Source organism: Odocoileus virginianus, chromosome 15 (genome assembly GCF_023699985.2).
Source record: "Odocoileus virginianus isolate 20LAN1187 ecotype Illinois chromosome 15, Ovbor_1.2, whole genome shotgun sequence".
NCBI classification, from domain to species: domain Eukaryota; kingdom Metazoa; phylum Chordata; class Mammalia; order Artiodactyla; family Cervidae; genus Odocoileus; species Odocoileus virginianus.
The window spans coordinates 52,786,091-52,807,099 of record NC_069688.1 but is presented as its reverse complement, the minus strand read 5'-3'; the positions used below and the strand labels follow the sequence as shown (position 1 = coordinate 52,807,099).

The window sequence follows — 21,009 nt, the reverse complement described above, 5'->3', positions numbered from 1 at the left end:
GTGTGAGTTATTGTAATTCATGTAAACTACTAGACATTCAGACATTGAGAATCCAAGCATGAATCTGACATGGTCCTCATCGTCAATTTGCTTTACTTTAGTGACCAATGATGACACTGTTGGATGATTGTAATTCATTTTAGAAAAGTAAATAATATGCTATGGACACAAAAAGAAGGGAGCAACTCATTCTGACTTGAATAGTTCAGGAAAGGATTCACAGAGGAGAAAACATTCAGGAAAAAAATGAAGTGGGCAGGGAGGTAGCTTTGATTTGCTTTGTGACAGTTTTGTACTTGACACAGTGTGTTGTTAAAAATTAGCAAGCTGGGAGGTTTCCACTTCCAGGAAGATGGAGTAGATGTACTTTTTTCTATTTATCCCACTAACTACCACTAAAAAACCTATCTGTCTGTCTGTCTATCTACCTACCTACTCCAACATAATAAGACTCTGAAAGGTGGACAGAAGGTAGACCAGCTGCAGATGTTGGGACCTGAGTTCCTCGGGTTTTCTTTTTGTCTCATGTATCTCAGACTTGGAGCTGGAAAAGCTGGCAACTTGTAAATGCCAGTGAGTACAGAAAACAAACTAACAGAAAAAACCCCCCACAAAACTCTGCTCTCTCTAGTTGAAGAATCAGGAAAAGGAGAATCTAATAAGACAGAAAACTTTTAGAAAGTAATCACTCTATTCTAGTCAAACATTACAGAAACAAAATGTAGCCCATTGTGAGCCATGCCAACAAAGATTGAGTGGATAGTTTAGACTTCTACCCTCCTAAGACTGTTATGGGATATCCCAACATACCTACCAGGTGGTATCATGGAAAACCAAACAGGGAACCAGGACTTTTGTGCCCACCAGCGACTAATGAGCCTCCCCACCCTCAACTCCATCTGTAGGGTAAGTAGAGGCCATGTGGGGAGCCTGGGCTGTGATCCATTTGGCAACAATGTACTCCTCCCCTTCTCTGCTGGAATGTATCAGAGGAGATATTCTGAAGGGTCAGTGCTTTCACCATTGCCAGCAGTAATGAGACCATCTCACTATGTAGTGAAGACTATGTGGAAAATCTGAAACGCCCATCCTCATTCAGAATTTGTAAGGAGACCCCTCTCTGAGTCAGTGGAGGCCAAGTAGGAAACCTGGACTGCTATCTCCAATGGCAGCATTGGGCTGCAGCATCTCCAATCCCCTTCTACTGATGTAGTATCAGAAAAAAAACAAAAAACAAAAAAACAGTTAAAATAAAAGGTTTAAAAAATATCCAGCCCTGGTGGCTCAAATGGTAAAGAATCTGCCTGTAATGCAGGAGACCTGTGTTCGATCACTGAGTCAGTAGGATCCCCTGGAGAAGGAAAAGGCAGCCCACTCCAGTATTCTTGCCTGAAGAATTCCATGGACAGAGGAGCCTGGCAGGCTACAGTCCACGAGGTTGCAAAGAGTTGGACATGACTGAGCGGCAGACTTTCACTTTCAAGGAATAACCAGCCTGGTTCCAACAGTCTTGACAGCCACCTCACCTCTAAAGGGAGATTATTATTTTGTCATTTGGATGGTATGGGATGGAAAATAAAACAATATTTCAGGAGCTTCCAGGGTAAGGAGATGCCAGGGAAAAAAAAACAAATGGCGCGTGCTGGAGGATACACCCAAACTGTGGAGACAGGATGACCCAAGTGAGGCCAGTCAGACATAGTATTACTAGGACACGCTGTGCTGTGTGTTTAGTTGCTCAGTACCAAATGGCAAAAACAGTCTAAAAAAAAGAGAACTACAGACAAATGTCCCTCCTGCATATAGACACAAAATCCTTACCACAATATTAGCAATTAGAATTCAGCAACACAGAGAAAGAACTTTATTCCAAGGATGCAAGGCTGATTCAGTATTTGAAAATCAGTCAGCACTGTGATGACTGGAACTATTAGGAGTACAATTATAGAAGCATGCAATTTACAGTATGTGCAAACCTAAAGTATGAGTGTGTTGGCCAAAAGCAGATGCAAGAATGTTTTAGTAGAGTAGACGTAATTCTTCTTTTTCAGTGTTTCTAATGTTTTGTTATAAATTGTGAGAGCTATACAGTAGTGTAATGTGGCATTTGTAATATTTTTAGCCCTTAAATTGCCAAGAAGAATATCCTCTCTCGGGATATATAGCTTCACTATACTACTAACCACTGTTTTGTCATATCCATGTGAATTATGCAAAACAAAAGATAAACAAATGGTCTAGCTAAGGTTTGGCAGCTGTGGCAAGGAACCTATCAATTTGAAGTTTGTTTTTATGGATTGCATTTAAAAGTAATTCTAAGTGCTTGAAATGAATGAAAAATCTACAACTCATTTCCAAAAACTGGAAGAATAAAGAAAATAATGGTCTTGCCAACTTTCCTTGATTTGTCTTTATGGAGTATATGGAAGTTTAGAATTTCATATGCTCTCCTAATTATCAGTTAATTTGTCTGATCTAGTTAAAACAACTAAGTTTTAACTAGAGTGGTAATTCACTACTATGATATTTAGGAATCTGGCAGAAAAATAGATTCAATCACATCTTATGGTTTAGAGGAATTCTTACAGATTTAGGTGTAATAGATTTTTGCTTTAATAGAACCAGATAATTGTCTTTCTATTCAGTGTCCAGTTGTTGTTGATCAGTTGCTAAGTTGTGTTCAACACCTTGCGACCTTGTGGACTGTAGCACGCCAGCCTTCTCTGTCTTCCACTGTCTCCCGGAATTTGCTCAATATCCAACATCAGCTTACTATGTAATAAAAATGAAACCAAAAGTCAAAAAGGAGGCAAAATAAAGCTTCAGGGACATCTGAAACCATTTGTGAAAGCTGCTATATTAAATATCACAAAGCAGCTAGTTAACAAGCTCCGGATGTCTTGTCAGGACTACACCACTGTGTCACTCCTAGACCTTGTGATGATGTCCTCTGGGGTCATGTATTACACAATCAGCTCAGTTCTGTGTAGCAGCCCTAACACCTACCATGTGCCTGATACTCTTCTAGGTAGTGGGGATACAGCAGTGAACTAAACAGGTAAAATTTCTGCCCTCAAAGAGTTTCCATTCTAGACTGGGAGTATGGACCACAAGATAAATGGGTAAGTTAATTTTATACTATGTTTAGAAGTGACATGTTCTATGCAGAAAATAAAAGTGAGGGAGGAAGAGGACTGGTAGGGTCGGGGAGGCACTGGAATTTTGAATCTGGTGGTCAAGGAAAAAGTGAATTTTGAGCACAGCCTTGAAGGTACTGTGTTCCTTCTGGGTAAGAGTGTTCCAAACAGTGAGAACAGTTAGTACAGAAGTTCTGAGGTGTGGACTTTGTGTTTTAGCAAGGAGACCAGAGGGATTGAAGCTGGGGAGGGAGTGGGAGAGAGGAGGTCTGAAAGTAGCAGGGGCCTGCGGGTATCTGAGCGAGATGGGGAGCAATTTGAGGGCTTTAAGCAGGGGAACAAAATCTTACTTTTGTTTGAAGAAGAGACATTCCCTTTGTACGCTGATATAACTACATCCCACTAGCTGTTTGACAGCTAGCCTTGGCTTGAGTACCATATTGCCTTGCTAGTAAGGAAGCCGCTCAAATACCACAGTGAAGCAATTTAGCCATAAAATGCTGTTAGGGCTGCAACTGGGGAAAAGGGTGGTTAGACTGATAAAAAGGAAAACCCCTTTTTCCTTTTAATAGAAAAGATGAGACTTTTTATTACTCTTAAGATAGTGGAGGTGGAGGAATTGGAGGTAGTCTTGTAATAAAAACAATCTTGTATCTCAAATAATTGTTGGGCTAGAAACAATGAAACTGATCACAGATCTAGTTTAGTAGGTGAAGTGAAGTGAAGTTGCCCAGTCATGTCCGACTCTTTGCGACCCCGTGGACTGTGGCCCACCAGGCTCCTTGGTCCACGGGATTTTCCAGGCATGAATACTGGAGTGGGTTGCCATTTCCTTCTCCAGGGGATCTTCCCAACCCAGGGATCGAACCCAGGTCTCCCACATTGTAGGCAGACACTTTACCATCTGAGCTACCAGGGAAGCCCTATTTTAGTAGGTAGTGCAACAGTATGCCAACCATTACCACATTATCTTAAAATTTTCAACATTGCAAAATACCCTGAATACTTGTTACAGCTTGGATTCCTCCCACTGGAAAAACCTGTTAAAAACAGAAAAGGTTTTGAAGAGGAAGGAGCCTGAGAAGAAGAAGGGCCCAAAATGCATGAATTTTCTGAACTTTTTGTCCTTTCTTTAATGATGTTATCTTTAATACACTTTTGTGGTTTTATGTTTATTGTTTAATCAACTTACTCCTTTATGTCTCATTAAAGTCAGATCTACATGGCTGGGACTTCCCTGGTGGTCCACTGGCTAAGATTCCAAGCTCCCAATGCAGGGGACCTGGGTTTGATCCCTGGTCTGGGAAATAGATCCCACATGCCACCGTTGAGAGTTTGCATGCTGCAACTAAAGATCCTGCATGCTGCGAAAATCGAGATCCCACCTGCCACAACTAAGACACAGTGCAGCCAAGTTAAAAAAAAAAAGATCTAAGTGGCTGAATAGTATTGTTTTGTAGTCTCTACTGTGTAAGACTTCATGACCTAAGTAAATTTTTATATTACCCTAAATTAGTGGTACTAAGGCTATAAGTTTCCTGAAGAAATATTTGTGGAGACTAAGATAATGAAAAACTACCTGTCTTACTTGGCTAAGAATTATTGCATCGGATCCACATTTCTCTAGATAAAAATCTGTCAGCATGCCCATGACAGGCACATATTTTCGGGTTGAAACTTGGCATGGCAGTTATAAAGGAAAAAGAGATTCAAACAAAATGCGAACAAAATCTTACTTTTGTTTGAAGAAGAGACATTCCCTTTGTACGCTGATATAACTACATCCCACAAAAGTGGGAATCTTGATTTTTATTTTGTTTCTAGTAAAATAAGGAGTACCTTTGAACACAGTTTATCTTCAGATGCAAAGGTGGAGAAACACCTTTTGATGTTTGGCAACAAATTTGCTTAAGAACAGAAATGGTTTAGAGGGCTTTTTAAAAAAGAAGCAGTATTGTCTACTGTTTTTTTCCTCCTGATTATCATAATCAGATTGAAAATTGAAACACTGATACCCTTAAGGGTGCAATTTATCTGGCCTGTCCCTGGAACAAAGCAAGAATACCCACAAAGGTGACACCCTCTTTAGAAGAATAGATAGGCACTAAGTGCATATTTGTTGAGAATTTGAGAAGAGACATGACAGACAAAAGAAAGCATATGAAAAAGGTTTTAAATTTTTATAGTGTTTGAGGCAATATGTGCAAGTGGAACACCACTCAAAAAGGGTATGCAGTGAAATGTCGGTTTCCCTCTTCCTTCTGCCCTGAGTTACTGGATTACTCTTCACAGAGGCAACCCCTGCTCTCAGAGGAACCCCTTGTCATCATATCTTGTGTATTCTTCAGGAGACAGCACGTTCTCTCTCTCTCTCTCTTTTTTTTGGTAGTTAAATGGTAGTTTATTATGCATTTTATTCTGTGCCTTATTTTGTTTTTCTGACATTTCATCTTCAGGCTGATCAATGTCTGTTCAGAGAGAGCACTTCATTCTTTTTAACAGTTTCATGTTTTACCTGAACAGATGTACCATGATGTACTTAGTCTCCTATACACAGGCATTTAGGCTTTTCTACACTTTTCCTATTATAAACTATATAACAGTAAGTATCCTTGTGGACTTCCCTGGTGGCTCAGATGGTAAAGAATCTCCTTCAATGCAGGAGACACAAGTTCGATCCCTGAGTCTAGAAGATTCCTTGGAGAAGGAAACGGCAACCCACTCCAGTATGCTTGCCTAGAGAACTCCATGGACGTAGGAGCCCGTAGGATCGCAAAGAGTCGGACACGACTGAGTGACTAACACACACACACACACACACACACACACACACACACACACATCCTTGTGTGTAGATCTTTTTGCTTGAATATACCTGTAGGATAACTTCTAGTAGAGGAATTCTTATGTTAAAAAGTGCATGCTCTCTATAGAAATTGTACACTCCCAGCAGCAATAGGTAACTGTGCCTATTTCCCTATTCCCTTGTCACCACCATGTATAAACCTTAAGATATTTGGCAGTCTGATGAAGGGAAATTGTGTACTGTTTTGGTTTTTATCTCATTGTGAATGATGTTGAGCATTTTCTCCTAAATTTAAGAGCTATTTGTATTTTCTGTGACCTGTCCATTCATGTCTTTTAATTCTTTTTAAAAGCATTATTATAAACAAAATGAAAAGACAGTCCACAGAATGATAGACAATATTTGCAAATAGTGTGACTGTCAAAGGATGAATCTCCAAAATATTCAAACAGCTCATACAACTCTGTCAAAAAGAGCAAACAATCCAGTAAAAAACAGGCAGAAGATTTGAATAGACATTCTCCAAAGAAGATATGTACATGGCCAAAATGCACATGAAAAAATACTCAGCATCACTATGTATTAAAGAAATGCAAGTCAAAATGACAGTGGGGTATCACCTCATACTGGTCTGAATGGCCATCATCAAAAAATCTACAAACAGTAAATGCTGGAGAGGGTGTGGAGAAAAGGGAACCTTCCTTTATTTTTAGTAGGAATGAAAATTGGTACAACCATTGTGGAGAATAGAATGGTTCCTTAAAAAGGAACAGAATTTCGTTAAAAAACTAAAAACAGAACTACCATATGATCCAGTAACCCTATTCCTGGGCATTTATCTGGAGAAAGCCATGATCCAAAAGAACACATGAACCCCAGTGTTTATTGCAGCACTATTTACAATAGCCAAGACATGAAAGCAGTCTAAATGTTTGTCATCAGAGGGATAGATAAAAATGTGGTACACGTTTCTCAGCCATAAAAAAGAATGAAATAATGCCATTTATAGCAACATGGATGGACCTAAAGATTATCATACTAAGTGAAGTAAGTCAGAGAAAGACAAATACCATATGATATCACTCACATATGGAATCTAATTAAAGAAAAAAGATACGAATGAACTTATTTACAAAACAGAAACAGACTTGCAGGTACTGAAAATAAACTTAGTGGTTATCAAAGGGGAAAAGTGGAGGGGAGGGATAAATCAGGAGCTTGGGACGAACACACACATACTATTGTATATAAGATAAATAACCTACAAGGACCTGCTCTATAGTGCAGAACTCTACTCATTATTCTGTATATGAGAAAAGAATCTAAAAAAGTGAATATATGTATATGTATAACTGAATCACTTTGCTACACATCTGAAACTAACACAGTATTGCAAATCAACTGTACTCCAATAAAACTAAATATTTTGAAAAAGCTTTATTGGCCTTATCTTATTGACTTGTGAGAATCCGTAATGAATTTATGAAGTTAGCCCAATGTTTTATGGTGTATAAATATTTTCCTTAGTTTCTCAGTAAATTGTCTTTTGACTTTTTGCTCTTTTGAAAAACTGTATTTTAATTTCCATTTTTATTAGTCAAACATAAATTATCTATGGACTCTGGATTCTGTGACATAATTAGAAAATCTTTCACCAGTCTGAGCATATTTTTTAATTCTCTTGTTTTCTTATAATACTTTAATGGTTTTTATGCTCCAATATTTGATCTATCTGGGATTTATCCTTCTAAAAATTTATTTATTTTTAATTGATCATGCAATTGAGTTGCTTTCCAATATTATGTTGGTTTCTGCCAAACATCAACATGAATCAGTCATAGGTATACATAGGTCTCCTCCCTCTTGAATCTCCTTCCCCCATCACACCCTATCCCACCTCTAGGTTGGCACCGAGCACCGGTTTGAGCTCCCTGTGTCATATAGCAAATCCCCACTGACTATCTATTTTACATATTGTCGTGTATATGTTTCCACATGATTCTCTGCATTCATCACACCCTCTCCTTACCCCTCCATGTCGACAAGTCTGTTATCAACGTCTGTATCTCCATTGCTGCCCTACAAATAGGTTCATCAGTACCATCTTTCTAGAGTCCATATATATGTACTAATATATGATATTTGTTTTCTTTTTCTGACTTCCTTCACTTTGTACAATAGGCTCTAGATTCATTCACCTCTTAAGAACCAACTCAAACGCATTCCTTTTTATAGCTGAGTAATAATCCACTGTATGTATGTACTACAACTTCTTTATCCATTCATCTATTGATGGACATCTAGGTTGCTTCCATGTCCTAGCTATTGTAAAAACTGCTGCAGTGAACATTGGGATACATGTGTCTTTTTCAATTATGGTTTCCTCAGGTTATATGCCCAGTAGTGGGTTTTGGTCTTAGTTTTTAAAGGAATCTCCATACTGTTCTCCATAGTGGCTGTATCAATTTGCATTTCTACCAACAATGCAAGAGGGTTCCCTTTTCTCCACACCCCTCTCCAGCTTTTACTGTTTGTAGACTTTTTGATAATGGCTGTTCTGACTGGTGTGAAATGATAGCTCACTGTAATTTTGAGTTGCATTTCTCTAATAATGAGTGATGTTGAACATTTTTTCATGTGTTTATTAGTCATCTGTATGTCTTTGGAGAAATGTATGTTTAGGTCTTCTGCCTACTTTTTGACTGTCTTCTGTCCACTTTTTGATTGGGCTGTTTGTTTTTCTGGTATTGAGTTGCCTGAGCTGCTTGTATATTTTGGAAATTAATCCTATGTCAGTTGTTTCATTTGCTATTGTTTTTTCCCATTCTGAGGGCTGCCGTTTCACCTTGTTTATAGTTTCCTTTGCTGTGCAAGAACTTTTAAGTTTAATTAGGTCCCATATGTTTATTTTTGTTTTATTTCCATTACTCTCAGAGATTAGTCAAAGGATCTTTCTCTATGACTAGGTTTTCTCTAAGAGTTTTATAGTTTCTGCTCTTACATTTAGGTCTTTAATCCATTTTGAGTTTATCCTTGTGTATGGTGTTAGAAAGTGTTCTAATTTCATTCTTTTACATGTAGCTATCCAGTTTTCCCAGCACCACTTATTGAAGAGACTATCTTTTCTCCATTGTATATTATTTCCTCCTTTGTCAAAGATAATGTGCCCATAGGTGCATGGGTTTAACCCTGGGCTTTCTATCTTGTTCTATCACTTGTCTGAAAAGCTTTTGATTTCTCAATCAATTTTGAATGAGATCCTTGCCAGGTAGAGTAATCTTGGTTTTAGATTTTTCCCTTTCAGAACTTTAAATATATCCTACCATTCCATTTTGGCCTGCAGAGTTTCTGCCAAAAGATCAGCTATTAATCTTATGGGGTTTCCCTTGTATGTTGCTAGTTGTTTTTCCTTGCTGATTTTAATATTCTTTCTTTGTGTTTAATCTTTGTTAGTATGCCTCAGCATGTTTCTTCTTGGATTTATCCTGTATGGGACTCTCTGCACTTCTTGGACTTGATTGACTATTTCCTTTCCCTTATTGGGTAAGTTTTCAACTATAATTTCTTCAAAAATTTTCTCAAACCCTTTCTTTTTCTCTTCTTCTGGGGTTCAAATGTTGGTGAGTTAATATTGTCCAGAGGTCTCTGAGAATGTCCTCAGTTCTTCTCATTCTTTTTCCTTTATTCTGCTCTTCAACTATTATTTCCACCATTCTATCTTTCAGCAGACTTATCATTCTTCTTCCTCAGTTATTTTGCTATTGATTCCTTGTAGAGTATAATTAACTTCAGTAATTATGTTGTTCGTCTCAGTTTGTTTATTCTTTATTTCTTCTAGGTCCTTGTTAAATGTGTTAATTGATTCTTCTGTTTTCTCCATTCTGTCTTTGAGGCTTTAGATCGTCTTTACTATCATTACTCTGAATAATTTTCAGATAGTTTTTCTTATTTCCTCTTCATTTATTTGGTCTTGTAAGTTTTTACCCAGTTCCTTCATTTGTTCAGTATTTCTCTGTCTTTTCAACTTTTTCTGTGTTTGTGGTCTCCTTTCCTCAGGCTGTTGTATCGTATTCCTTCTTCCTTTTGGTTTCTGCCCTCAGTGGCTGAGTTTGCTCTGGTGAATTGTGTAAGCTTCGTGTGGGGAGGGACTTGTGCCTGTGCTCCCTGTGGGAGGAGGTAAGGTTTTTTTTCCCTCTGATGGACAGTGCTGTGTCAGTTGGTATGTTTTGGGGTGTCTGTGGGAAGCCTGTCTGCTGATGACTGGGTTTCTGTTTCTGTCTTGCTTGTTGTTTGGTTGAGGCATTCTGCAGTGGGTGTTGCTGACAGTTGGGTGATGCCTGGTCTTGGGTACAGGTGGAAGCCTTCGTGGGAGTTCTCACTAATTAATACTCCCTGGGGGCAGGCGTTCTCTGGCAGTCTAGTATCCTAGACTCAGCATTCCCACTCCAAAGGCTCAGGCCAGTCTGTGGCAGGGGAACCAAGATTCCACAAGCCGTTTGTTATGGCAATAAAGGGGTTTAAAGCAAATACACAAAAATAAAAAATAAAACAAGAAAGAAAAAATGAACCCCAGACAAATGATAAATACAAAATCAGACAAATAATAACAAAAACAAAGGAACACACACACACACACACACACACACACAGATACAAAACCGAAATAATCGAAAGAAAGGAAAGTGCAAGAGAGTGACCTGGTGAGCAAAGGAAAGCAAAAACTTTATTGACCAATTAAAATCAAAACAAGCTAAAACATAAACCAGAAAACAAGGCCAAAGCAGAGTGCCAACTGGGGAATAAAGCAAGGAAAACAAAACAAACTAACAAACATGGCGAGATAAAGACAGAAAAGGAGGAAAAAAAAAATAGAAAAGCAAAGTTAAGTAGAAGTATATAAAAAAATTGTATATATATTAAAGAATACCTGCAGCAGGAAAAGAACAACAAGAAAAACAAGCCAAAATAATAAAAAAGATAAAAAACTGCACAGAACTTCAAAAATCCAACTTAGAAGTATATAAAGGAAATAAAAACTTAAATAAAGTTAAGAATAGTAATAAAATCAACAACTACAGCAACAGAGGGGAAAAAAGAAGAACAAGAATCCAGAAACAACTACAGAGTGAATCAAAAGACAATAATAATAATAAATGTTCTTCTCGGATCTCAGCTCTCAGCTTCCTTTCCCTCAGTGTTGAGTCACGGTCTACCTTCACCTCCCTAGATTGCCCTCCAGTACTGGGCTGGTCTCTATACCTGCTGTGGGGGCAGCTCAGACTCTAATCTGGCCCGTCCCCTGCATGTTCTTGCCTCCAGTGTCCACTGCTGCCAGAGCTAGGGTGTTTTCTTTTGCGGTAACTCTCATTGTCCTTTTATATGTTCCATGGACACCTAGTTGATTGCATGGATTTAATCTGCTGCTCGTAGAGCTATTGAAAAGGTTTTCGATCCTCTTCCTCAACCTCCCTGACCCTGGAGTTCAACTGTGGTTTTACCCCCACCTCTGCAGTAAGAAAAGGAAAGATATTCCCGTTTGAATGCAGAGTACCAAAGAATAGCAAGGAGAGATAAGAAAGCCTTCCTCAGCGATCAATGCAAAGAAATAGAGGAAAACAACAGAATGGGAAATACTAGAGATCTCTTCAAGAAAATCAGGGATACCAAGGGACATTTCATGCAAAGATGGGCTCGATAAAAGACAGAAATGGTATGGACCTAGCAGAAGCAGAAGATATTAAGACGTGGCAAGAATACACAGAAGAACTGTACAAAAAAGATCTTCACGACCCAGATAGTCATGATGGTGTAATCACTCACCTAGAGCCAGACATCCTGGAATGTGAAGTCAAGTGGGCCTTAGGAGGCATCACTATGAACAAAGCTAGTGGAGGTGATGGAATTCCAGTTAAGCTGTTTCAAATCCTGAAAGATGATGCTGTGAAAGTGCTGCATTCAATATGCCAGCAAATTTGGAAAACTCAGCAGTGGCCACAGGACTGGAAAAGGTCAGTTTTCATTCCAATCCCAAAGAAAGGCAATCCCAAAGAATGCTCAAACTACTGCACAATTGCGCTCATCTCACATGCTAGTAAAATAATGCTCAAAGTTCTCCAAGCCAGGCTTCAGCAATACATGAACTGTGAACTTCCAGATGTTCAAGCTGGTTTTAGAAAAGGCAGAGGAACCAGAGATCAAATTGCCAACATCCGCTGAATCATCAAAAAAAGCAAGAGAGTGCCAGAAAAACATCTATTTCTGCTTTATTGACTATGCCAAAGCCTTTGACTGTGTGGATCACAATAAACTGTGGAAAATTCTGAAAGAAATGGGAATACCAGACCACCTGACCTGCCTCTTGAGAAACCTATATGCAGGTCAGGAAGCAACAGTTAGAACTGGACGTGGAACAACAGACTGGTTCCAAATAGGAAAAGGAGTACGTCAAGGCTGTATATTGTCACCCTGCTTATTTAACTTCTATGCAGAGTACATCATGAGAAACACTGGGCTGGAAGAAGCACAAGCTGGAATCAAGATTCCCAGGAGAAGTATCAATAACCTCAGATATGCAGATGACACCACCCTTATGGCAGAAAGTGAAGAGGAATTAAAAAAGCCTCTTGATGAAAGTGAAAGAGGAGAGTGAAAAAGTTGGCTTAAAGCTCGACATTCAGAAAACTAAGATCATGGCATCTGGTCCCATCACTTCATGGGAAATAGATAGGGAGACAGTGGAAACAGTGTCAGAGTTTATTTTTTTGGGCTCCAAAATCACTGCAGATGGTGATTGTAGCCATGAAATTAAAAGACGCTTACTCCTTGAAAGGAAAGTTATGACCAACCTGGATAGCATATTAAAAAGCAGAGACATTACTTTGCCAACAAAGGTCCGTCTAGTCAAGGCTATGGTTTTTCCAGTGGTCATGTATGGATGTGAGAGTTGAACTGTGAAGAAAGCTGAGCGCCGAAAAATTGATGCGTTTGAACTGTGGTGTTGGAGAAGACTCTTGAGAGTCCCTTGGACTGCAAGGAGATCCAACTAGTCCATCCTAAAGGAGATCAGTCCTGGGTGTTCATTGGAAGGGCTGATGCTGAAGCTGAAACTCCAATACTTTGGGCCACCTCATGCTAAGAGTTGACTCATTGGAAAAGACCCTGATGCTGGGAGGGATTGGGGGCAGGAGGAGAAGGGGACAACAGAGGATGAGATGGCTGGATGGCATCACCGACTCAATGGACATGAGTTTGAGTAAGCTCTGGGAGTTGGTGATAGACAGGGGGAGGCCTGGCGTGTTGCAACTCATTGGTTTGCAAAAAGTGGGACACGACTGAGCAACTGAACTGAACTGAACTGAACTGCGGTAAAGAACCTGCCTGCAATGCAGGAGACCAGGGTTTGATCCCTGGATTGGGAAGATCCCTGGAGGAGGAAATGGCAACCTGCTCCAGTATTCTTACCTGGAGAATCCCATGGACAGAGGAGCCTTGTGGGTTGCGGTCCATGGGGTCACAAAGAGTCGGACATGGCTGAAGCGACCTAGCATGCAGGCATGCATTGGAGAAGGAAATGGCAACCCACTCCAGTGTTCTTGCCTGGAGAATCCCGTGGACGGAGGAGTTTGGTGGGCTGCTGTCCATGGGGTCACACAGAGTCGGACACGACTGAAGTGACTTAGCATGCATGCTTGCAAGCGACTAACACTTTCACTTTCTACAAGTGGGTTATCCACAGGAGTTTGCTCCCGAGGCTGCCCTGGAGGACTTGGGTCTGCCTCGGTGGGGACCAGGTGTGGGCATGGTGCAGCTTCTTGGATCATGGGGGCCCTGGCACTGCCAGGTACACAGGGGACCTGGTAGCCATGGGCACAGGAGATTTGGCCCTCTTCGAATTTTCTCTAGCCTCTGGCACCTCTGCTCCAGTGAGGATTGAGTATGGAGGTGACATAGCAGCTTGGATAGTGGGGACTCTGGCAGCTCCACATGTGCAGGGCCACCAGCGGCCTCAGGTGCAGGAGCTGTGGCACGCCTAGGGTCTTTTTCTAGCTTCTGACAGCAGGTGTTGCAGGGCCACCTTGGTTCAATAGCCCTACAAACTGGTGAGAAAACTGTGATCTCAGAAGGGTTCTCACTGTACCATTCCTGTGTTTCTTATTGTCCTGAATGCCACCAATTGGAGGAGGAAATGGCAACCCACTCCAATATTCTTGTCTGGAGAATTCCATGGACAGAGGAGCCTGGTGGGCTGCAGTCCATGGGGTCCCAAAGAGTCAGACATGACTGAGGGATGAACACACAACTGCCACCAATTCTGATTGACTACACCAAACTTTTCTTGTCTTGGATTTCCTGCCAAGGATCTGGCTCAAGCCATTCTGCCTTTGTGCCACCATTTGAATGAACACCAGCCCCTAAGTAAAAGCTTTCTGTGGTCTATAGAGGTGGTCATTTAATTTTATTATATTATTAATATGCAAAATTATTTAATCAATTTTAATTATAAAATTACTCTTTTATTTTGGGAAAAAACTCTCCTTGGTAATGGCATACTATATTTTAATGTGATCCTGGATTCTGTTTGCAATATTTGTCTAACGTTTTCATCAATATTCATAAAATGAATTTTAACTGTAGTTTTCTTTTTTCTACACTATCTTTATTGGAGTTTTATATCTTCATAAACATAATTTTGAGGCTTTTCTTCTTTTTCTACGCTCTGAAACACTTTAAATGGCATTGGACTTATCTGCTTCTTAAGGATTTGGCAGAATTTCTCTTGTGAAACAAACTGTGTGTTGAGCTATTTTTGTAGGAGTGAATGTTTGACAATTTGTCCTACTTTTTCTATGGACGTTAATCTGTTAAATTTTCGTTTCTATCTGGGGTAGATTTCTTAGTAAATAATCTGTTTCATTTTAGTTCTCAAATTTACTCACATTGAGTGACTAAAATGGTATTTTAGGATTTTAATTTCTTATGTTTTGTTATTTTCTCATCATTGTTTCTTTCCTTCTAACTAAAAAAAAAAAAAAAATTAGGCAAATTAAAAGTTTTCTTTTGTATTCACCACTCCCTTTTCACCCAAGAAACCGTTCTTGGATTTAGTTATTAATTCTATCATGTTCTGTTCTTCTAATTTATTAATTTCAACATTTATTTTTATTAACTTTTTCCTGCTGTCTTATCTTTCTTTTCTTTTATTTTGTCTTCTTGGGTGTTTAAATCATCTTTTTCATTCATCCTTGTTTCTTAATATTTTGGCTGTATTGTCTAGATAATCTAGTTACCCTGTTTTTCTAAACAGTGTTTTCAATCCACATAGTTCTTTTTTTATCATTATTTTCTAGATATCCTACATCTTCTGTTTTTTAAAACTTACTTACTTTATTTGTTTGGCTGTATCGGGTCTCAGTTGCAAATGTGGGAATCTTCACTGAGTCACAGTGGATCTTTCGTTGCAGTGTGTGGACTCTAGTTGTGTCGCCTGGCTCACTAGTTGTGGCTCACTGGCCCCGGAACACACAGTAGCTGTGTTCAGTAGCTGGGGGCCGGGCTTCGTTGCTGTGCAGCACTGGGACTGGAATTCCTCAACCGCTTGCATCCCCTGCATTGCAAGGCAGATTCTGAACCACTCGTCCACCAGGGAAGTCCCCCAACAGCTTCAATTTTGGTATCATCTTTGAAATATGATATGAGTTACATCATATTTGGAAGCAAAGAAAACTTTAGCAATAAAATTTTATTTATTTATATAGAAGTACAATTGATTCACAATGTTGTACCAGTATCTGCTGTATAGCAAAATGACTCATTTATACACATATATACACTTTTTAATATTTTTTTCCATTATGATTTATCACAGGATGTTGAATGTAGTTCCCTGTGCTATGCATTAGAACCTTGTTGCTTACGCATTCTGACTGTAATCGTTTGTGTCTACAACCCCAGACTCCCAGTCCATCCCCTACCTCTCCCTTCCCCTTGGCACCACAAGTCTGTTCTCTGAGCCTATTTCTCTATAAGTCTATTTGTAAATAAATTCATTCATACCATATTTTAGATTCCACATATAACTGATATCATATGATATTTGTCTTTTTCTGACTTACTTCACTTAGTATGATAATCTCTAGTTTCATCCATGTTGCTGCAGACGGCATTATTATTATTTTTTTTGTGGCCGAGTAGTATTCCATTGAATATATGTACCACATCTTCTTTATCTGTTTATATGTAGATGGACATTTAGTTGTTTTCATGTTTGTGAACAGTGCTGCTATGAACATTGGGATGCATGTATCTTTTTGAATTATAGTTTATCTAGGCATATTCCCAGTAGTTGGATTGCTGAATCATATGGTAATTCTATTTTTATTGTTCTGAGAAACTTTCATTCTGTTTTCCATAGTGGCTATACCAACTTACATTCCCACCTACAGTATAAGAGGGTTCTAAAAGTTAACAGAATTTTAAGATATCTCATGGTAGAATATTTTTTATGTTCTAGTTTTGTTATTTTAAAGTTTTATTGCATTGTGATCACAGATATCTATACTGTTTCTACTTTTTTTGGAACTTGCTAAAGTTTTCTTTGTTTCCAGATAGTCTGTTTTGTAAATGTGTCTTGGGAACTTGAAAGAAGGTATGTTCTCTATTTTCTGAGCATATCACTTAGCAGTACATTATTTTATTTATGTTTTCTAAATTCTGAGATATATTTTGTCTGTTCTGTCATGTACTGAAAGAAAAAGAATCAAAGTTTCCTGTTGCTGAGATTATATTTTCTAGTTTAAAACTTGTATTTTTTTTTAATAGATTTTTCTTTATGGATAGCAATGCTATGTTGATGGATACTTAGATATTTGTAGCAATTAATCTTCATTTTGGATTGTACTATGTAACATCATAAAGCTTTTTTTTTGTTAATGCATTTTACTTTGCATTCAAACTCATCTGATATTAATATCATGAACCTTGTTTTCTTTTTATTTCCTATTGCTTTTTAGAGCCTTTGCTCTTCCTTTTATCTTCAATCTTTTTTTTACTGAATCCAAAACTCTCCTCTTATATGCAGCAGATAGTTGGATTTTGCTTTGAGATTCAGTCTAACAGTCTCTTTTTTCTTTTAATAGTTGTGTTTAAATTATATGTAATTTATGGAAATAAATGTTTGCTTTTAGTTCTATCATCTTTTTGTTTGTTTTTAAATTTACAGTATTAATTAAATGCAGTTTAGTGGGTGAACTGCTTTGTTGGGTTGTGTGTGTGCTTTATGATAATTTGGAAGATTTGTATTTTTGTTCTAGTAGTTACCCTTATGATCATCTTTACATAGTTCTCACTCTTCTCCCGATGAACATTGATTAACTTGGCTATTTCCACTTCTTTCCACTACCTTCACCGCCAAATTCATAGTGTTATATTTCTTTGTGTCTCTTTAAATATAATTCTACATTTAAATATGTTATATATATTGAAAACATTTAATTCTAAAGCTTGATTTGTCAGTTTTAAAAAGATATCTTTTGACCTCAAGTATATCAGAATATTTTCATCAGTGAATAACTGAAAACTGTCAGCAAATCTAATGATTGCTTAATCAATAAAGACATGTTATCTCAATAACAAATGTCCAGAGATAGGATAGTTGTAGTATCTCAGTAGTGTCTTTAGGACCTTGGGTTTTTGCATCTTTCCACTTTGCATTCCTTAGCATGTAGGCTTTATCTTCATGGTTATCTCTTTCTGGTCCCATTACAGGGATGGAATAGCTATGAAGCTTAGGCAAGAGACAGAAAAACAGTGCTGTTTTGCCTTCTCACATTTCTTCACAAGAGCAAAGAAACAAATGTTTCCTCATTCGTCATTGGTCAGAACTGAACCACATGTTCATGCTAAGGCATTACTGTTAAGGCAAACAGACTTACAAAGCCTGGCTTAGACCATTCCTCAAAACTGAGGAGAGCCCCTCCCAGCTCTGCTGAAGAAGCAGCTGGGGAGAATAGATTGTGCAGGTAGGACCTACACATTGGTGTCAGCTTCCTTGGTACCCTGCTTCCTTAAGATGAGGAGACCAGCAGAAATAGATTATCACTAGTTTTCTTGTTGCTTTTTTGCTTTACTTGTTAATATACTTTTCTACATGTTATGGCTTATAATGTATTAATTCTATCCTATAATCATAACCTTTATATTTGTTTTGTTCTTAGTTATAGTGAATTCAGTACTGCTGTTAGTCATTTTTTGCCAGAATTTTTTCCATTTATTTCTTGATTAGCTGAAGTTAATATACACTAGCAATTTCTTCTAGGGATGGTGAAGAGGAGGGAGAGAATCAATTTGGGTCCTTCCACGCTCAAAAAATGTTTGTCAGCTGTCATTATACTTCAGCAACAGTTCTTTTGGATACAAAATACTTGGTCTTGATGTATTTCCTTGAGAATTTTTCTCCAGATCAAGAAATAAATATGGATTGAATCCTGTCTGTTTCATTGTTTTGATAATGTGCTTTGGAGACACTATCTATGCACATGTTTGATTCCGTTTTTTGAATTCCATATATTTCATTTTTGCTGTAATCATTTGAAAATTTTTACTTTGTTGTAAATATTTTAAACTTGCATTTGCATTTCATTCTGTTCACTGTTCTCATTTGCATCCTTCCTGATCCTTACTTTTTTTAGCAGTCTCTTTGGGCTGTCTCTAAAATGATTTTCATTTCTCTGATGATTTTATTTTTCTCTTCTGTTTATTAATTCCATATCAATACATAATTAATCTCTTTCTATTGACTTGGTTTATTTAACTTAAGCTCTTGTATGTTTACATTGAGTTTTTGTTTTATAGAGGCATTTTCTTATTTTTGATTTTGTGAAATTATATCTGGCCACAATTTTTATCTGTTCTGTGGCAATATTTTTTTATGTCACTTTTTTTCTCCTTTGTGACTTTTATGTAATTTTTTTTTTTTAATGTGGCTGTGCTGCATGGCTTGCTGGCTCTTAAGTTTCCTGCCCAGGATCAAACCTGTACCCTGGCAGTGAAAGCTCTGAGTCCTAACCCCTGGACCACCAGAGGTTTCACTTCCCTCATTTTTTATAGTCATCTTTAAATGAGGCATGTTCTTTCCGTATCAGTTATTTGTGTAAGGCTTATAAGAGAGAGGGACTACTGCTGTGTTCTAGGCTAACAGCAGATGTCCCTGTGACATGGGATTTTATTGGAGAGTATGGTTTTTTAGCTTTTACTTTCTTCCTCAACCCTTCATCATCAGCTTTCTGAAAATAGGGCTTGCACATTTGATTTGTTATCTATTTCCAGCTGCCCGCTTTCTTCTGTGCTAACTTTGGTCCAGAAAATCTGCTGCTACTTCATGTCTCTACCATCATCATTCCAAACGAGGGGTTGTTCGTCTTTTCCTTCAGGTTGGGCAGTCTGGAAAGCTGTCCTCTGCTGGTGTTGTCTCAGATCAGTAGCCACCAGTGCTCTCTTCTGACAGCTTCGTGCAGCCCTGTTTGAGCTGTGACACAGATTTATGTATCTAACGCAAGGGAAATGAGGTACGCCCGCCTCTTTTGAACGCTATAGTTGTTGACTTGTTCAGACTCTCTCGGTTTCTCCTGATAAGCGGGGATTAGGAAAAGCTGACCTAGGGTACTCTTCCTACATACCTTTTAAGAGTCATGTTATGACTTCCCATTCTCTGGACATAAACATATGACTGCACCTGTGGTCTTTTATGAAACACAAAGTAACATGTCCTACTGGTAACTGACTCCCCAAACCCAAGAGGTAACGATAACTGCTTTAGGAATATAAATTTTCCCAAGGCAAGATCCATGTGTAAGACATCTTTATGTATATAAAATTCTTGTGCAGTATCTATTTTGTATGTAACAACCTCTTGAGTATTTTTCTTTTTTTTTCATTTATTTTTATTAGTTGGAGGCTAATTACTTTACAATATTGTAGTGGTTTTTGCCATACATTGACATGAATCAGCCATGGATTTACATGTGTTCCCCATCCTAATCCCCCCTCCTGCCTCCCTCTCCATCCCATCCTTCTGGATCTTCCCAGTGCACCAGCCCTGAGCACTTGACTCATGCATCCAACCTGGGCTGGTGATCTGTTTCACCCTTGATAGTGTACTTGTTTCAATGCTCTTCTCTAGAAGCTGGTTGTATTAGTTTCCTGAAGCTGCTGAATTAGCACAGTCAGTAACTCAAACGAACAGGAATTCTGCCTTCACAGTTCTGGAAGGGAGAAATTTCATGTCAAGGTGTGGGCAGGCAGGACTGTGCTCCCTCTCGAGATTCTAGAGGAGAATCCTCCTGCATTTACCCGCTTCTGGTGGCTCCAGGCATTCCTTAGCTTGTGGCCACGCAATTCTCCACCTCGACATCCATCTTCATGTAGCCTTATGCTTTGTGTTCTGCATCTTCTCTTATCCTATTTTTTTTTTTTTGAGAAAACTTGTCATTAAATCTAAGGCCCACCAAGTAATTCAGGATGATTTCGTCTCGGGATCCTTAACTTTATATTTACAAAGGGCCTTTTTCCAAGTCAGGTCCCAGTTAAGTTCTGGGTGTTCAGGTATGTACGTAGATGTACATAGCTTCCTGGAGACCACCACTGTTCAGTCCACTACACTGGTGTTTCTTTTTATATCACTTTCCTTCATGCTTTCAGCAGACCTTTACAGAACACTGCCTTTGTGAATAACTCTGTTCTCGGGTTAGGTTTAGGGGTTCAGAGGTTCTAGGAGTTCTAGGGGTTTCAGAGTGCTTACTATTATTAATAGTATCATTAGTATAGTACTACTACTAGTTACCAGGGCTTCCCTTGTAGCTCCTGCCTGCAGTGCAGGAGACCCGGGTTCAATCCCTGGGTTGGGAAGATCCCCTGGAGAAGGAAATGGCAACCACTCCAGTATCCTTGCCTGGAAAATCTCATGGACAGAGGAGCCTGGAGGGCTGCAGTCCATGGGGTCACAAAGAGTCGGGCACAACTGAGCGACTAACACTTACTTACTACTAGTTACCAGTATTCCTCAAAATGTTT

General features: G+C 38.7%; 1 protein-coding gene across 4 annotated transcripts in view; it reads left to right on the top strand.

The window, feature by feature from the left end:
- CPQ (carboxypeptidase Q) overlaps window positions 1–21,009 on the top strand; it is a 537,298-nt gene that overhangs the window by 20,757 nt on the left and 495,532 nt on the right. The window contains exon 2 of one of the 4 annotated variants that reach the window (XM_070477362.1): window positions 9,397–9,486. The exons of the other annotated variants lie outside the window; for them this stretch is intronic. The gene's annotated coding sequence lies outside the window, so the exon portion shown is untranslated. The remainder of the gene's footprint in view (window positions 1–9,396; window positions 9,487–21,009) is intronic. 4 annotated transcript variants of the gene reach the window in all.